Raw genomic sequence first — 4,126 nt, 5'->3', positions numbered from 1 at the left:
ACGTGCAATCGGGGCGGGGCTTGGACCGGCGCCCGCGTGTGTTAGTTTCGGTAGGTGGCGTGCTGTGTGTTATTCGGACAGCGTCGGAGGACCACGTGGTTCATGGTTCAGTTTCTTTTCCTGATTGTCGGCAGCTGGTATCTATCCCTCCCAGCTACAGGAATTATCCAAGTTGTTCGCAAGGCGTGAAGGTTTTAGGAGCATATCCAAGGGCATTTCTTTGGATAGTGGGGTTGTGTGTGTGTGTGGGTGTGTAGAGGGCAAGTCTGTGACTCGTTCCTGGCGTCGGGGGTCGGGGGGTGTTTGATGTGCCCTCGTGACGTGGGCTTGTGTGAGTGTTTGGGGTGTGCTGGAAGTGATTGTGCCGACTCGGGATGGTGAGTGGTGCGCATCTGTTCCTAGTTCTGTGTTTAGTGTCAGCAGGCGGGTCGCTTGAAGGAGTCAAGCTGCGAATGCTAGGTAAAAGCCACAAAATGAAAGCCTTTCCCTCCTTTCTCCGGGAGCATTTTCTTGAGGCATTTAGGAGCACACCACCGGTCTGTGTGGATGGATGGATGGATGGATGAGTGAAGCAACGCATATTCGGGGCATCGTTTGGGTGTGTGTGGGGGGGGGGGTGACTCTGTGAATTGTGAGTGGAGCTTCCGGAGCTGTGGGCCCTTGTATGTGGTACCGAGCCTGGTCATTCTGAACCGTTGCGTCACTCCTAATCAGGTTGGCCCACTGGTTAGGGCCAAAGCATCCCTGTAGACATTGGTGATGTGCAGATAGGTTGGGGGTGTCTGTTAGGTGGGTGGAGACTCCTTCAGCACCTGCGGTCCTGCATCTGGTTCCCAAGTGGGATGGCCTGGTGGGCATCGATGGCTGTCGGTGCAGAACCTTCACCAGTGTGTTGTCGGTGTTATGGGGATTCCTGGACGGGAGGTCGGAAGGTCTGCTCTCCCGGGCAGCCCCTGCAAGTCAGCCGGGCAGCTACGGGCACTGCTGTCTCTTCTGGGGCAGGGCTGGGAGGCAAGGACACCCTCCACGTGGGTTCCAGGTGGTGACGGTCTGTAGAACCATGTATCTGCGAGAGCAGCTGCCCAGGTGGTGGGGGATTTGGGCGATCATGCTGGTCAGCCATGTCACTAGTTCTCAACCAGCTCATCTCAGTGGAAGCCTGAGTCCTCGGTGCTCGGCAGGACCTCTGGGGGCGGGGTGGGGGGGGTCAGTGAACTGACAAGGCTGGAGTTGGGAGGCTTTGTCCCTGCAGAAGGGCTGGGGGCTGAGACCCGGAGAGACTGGGATGTTGTGCTCTGGCTGTGATGTTCCAGAACCCTGTAGGGTATGCTCTCTTTTCTTTTCTGAAGGTTCAGGATGCTCCTAGTCCTGGGAAGCTTATCTCAGCTTCATGTTGCTCTGATGGGATGACCTGATGCTCTTTTTCTCCGTCCACATGGACCTGCAGACCCACCAGAGGGTTCGATCAATATGGCCACCAGCTGACCACATACACAGCTGCCTCCTGCCTCCCCTCTCCCTTGGACCCACCCAAGCCTTCCTGGGCCTTCCTTATGGGGAGTCTCCCACTGGCCTTTTCTCCCTCATGGTGGATCTCCCTCCAGCAAAGGTGCCGACGTCACCTTCTTGAATGCCCCAATACCACCTCTCTTAGCACTAGCGGATTCCTAGTGGCTCTCACTGCCTCCTTTGTAACCTATCCCCAATAAAGGGACAGTACGGTATGTTAATTGCATTGTGTTTTGTTGGCAAAATGGGCCTTTGCCTGTTTTTTGTATTTTAAAACATTTTATGTTCTGAAAAGAACATGATGTAACACATGCAAGGTAGACGTTCTTGGGTTTCTTTAGTTTGTTTTGTTTTTGATAGGGGAAGATGTAGACCCTGAGCTTTAGGGGAGAAGAACAGGAGTGTCTCGATATCCCAAACCAGCACTGAAAACGCCCCACTCACGTGGAATGGATGGAAATGTCTGGAATGGCTGAGGCCGATCACAGCCGGTTGTTCTGGGGCCACTGGTGTTTTGGAGTGTACGTTACGGCACGTACCCTGTGTTCCCGCATCTCTCCCTGGGCAGAAGGGATCCTCTGTTCCGCACGGAGCGGCCCCTTTGGCCAGGCCATTAGGAGCTCCCACCCCTTCTACTTCGCAGCAGTTGGTGGGGATAAAGGAGCCGAACGCTCTCATCCACACTGGGCTTTGGGGGCTCAGGGGCCCTGCAGCAACACAGGAGTGGGTCTGAGGACACCCAAAAGGTGGCTCCAGAAAGGAGGCTGCTCTGATGTCTGCTGTAGGAGCTGCGCGTCCAAGGGCTTACAGCCTGCAGAGACTGGGAAAAGCAGAACGGGGTCAGTGGGACTAGGAACAGAGCAGGGAGAGGATGGGAATCAGGACGGGGCTGGAGGCAGGCTTTGCCTCTGCTGGGAGAGGAGGAGGGAGCAAGTCAGGGGATGAATTCCGCCACCCTCATCCCTCCGCCAGACCCTGCTCCTGGTTAGGGACCCTGAGAGAATGTCAGCGCGGAGGTCAGCGGTCCAGCCCCAGAAACAAAATTAGAAACAGTAACCGGTTTTTAATAAGTTGTATATCGGTGCTTGTAGCCTCTCCTCCTCCCATGTGCAGAGATCAGAGTTTTTGGTCCAAGTGCTGACTGGACATTGGCTGATGCTGTGCGTGTGTGTCCGTGTCCGTGTCCGTGATGCAGCTCTGTGTTTAGTATCTGTTTTCTCCACTGGAAAGTAAGAGCCAGAAGAGGAGTCTTTACCGTGCTTGGTAAATACTTCTTGTAGCTTGGATTCTTCAGAAAACAGACCTGAACACGGAGTTTAGGGAACAGGATGTTTACTGAACAGCACCTGTGAGGGAAGAAACAGAAAGCAGGATTGGACCCGTTGATGTCTCCCCCAGACTCCAGCACCCCACCGAACTCTCTTTCAGAGCTGTCTGTCCTCAGTTGGAGGAAACCGGCCAGGCCGCCATCAACCCGTGGGACATATGCCTTCCTGGAAAGGGGATGCCCCGTGGGGAGGCCACTGTGTGTAGCTGGGCAGTCCCTGAAGGGCTGAGCCGGGAGTCGACACTGCCTCCCGAAGGCACCCTTGTCAGCGGGGGACACAGGGCCTTCCCTGGAAAGAGGTGCAGGTGATACTTGCCATTGTCACCAAACTCATCCCCATCGCAGTTTCTATATGTAGATTCTGAGTGTGTGAGTGTCTTCAAGGTGGTGGAAACTGTGTAAGTGCGCATCGGTGTTGTGAATATCGTGAATGTTTGTACGAGCATGGAGTTTTTGTGTGTGAAGTTGGGGAGTGTGTAGGTTTGCGCTTGTGTCTGGGTGGGGGGGGGGGTTGGATGGCCCTTGCATGTTGTGCTGAGGATTGTTGGGGGTCCCGAGCTGGTAGATTGTATTAAGAACCAGTCTTGTATTAAGACCTCATTCAGGGGCGCCTGGGTGGCGCAGTCGGTTAAGCGTCCGACTTCAGCCAGGTCACGATCTCGCGGTCCGGGAGTTCGAGCCCCGCGTCAGGCTCTGGGCTGATGGCTCAGAGCCTGGAGCCTGTTTCCGATTCTGTGTCTCCCTCTCTCTCTGCCCCTCCCCCATTCATGCTCTGTCTCTCTCTGTCCCAAAAATAAATAAACGTTGAAAAAAAAATTAAAAAAAAAAAAAAAACCTCCTTCAGCAGGTCATACCCACGCAGCCTCAGCAGGGAGCTCCCTCAGCACCTGAGCGACACCGTGGGGAAGTGAAAAGCACAGGGTGGTTTGATCGAACGCACAGTTTCAGTACACCCCCCTCCCTCCCAGGAAGGAGAGTCACAAGATTGACTTCCAGGTCCCTGTAACGGGCGTGCAGTGAGCCAGGGGAAGGGCAGTTGTCCATCTTGGGTCACAGCCAGCAGACGTAGAGTGCAGGGTAGCAAGCACCTAGTACTGCCAGGTGGTTGGGGTGGAGGTTGCTCGCTTTTCACGGGCTCAGCTCTGGAGGGTTACTTTCCAGGGTGCCCTAGGAAAAGCAGAGTGGAAGTTTAGGGTGGGAAGTCTAAGCTCAGGCCCTTATCGAAATGTCCAGACTGGGTGTGAGCAGGCTGTCCTGCTGTAGACACACGGGCAGCACCTCATGAGGGCG

The sequence above is a fragment of the Lynx canadensis genome, chromosome D4 (assembly GCF_007474595.2).
Source record: "Lynx canadensis isolate LIC74 chromosome D4, mLynCan4.pri.v2, whole genome shotgun sequence".
In the NCBI taxonomy this organism is placed as follows: domain Eukaryota; kingdom Metazoa; phylum Chordata; class Mammalia; order Carnivora; family Felidae; genus Lynx; species Lynx canadensis.
This window is presented reverse-complemented; position numbering follows the sequence as displayed.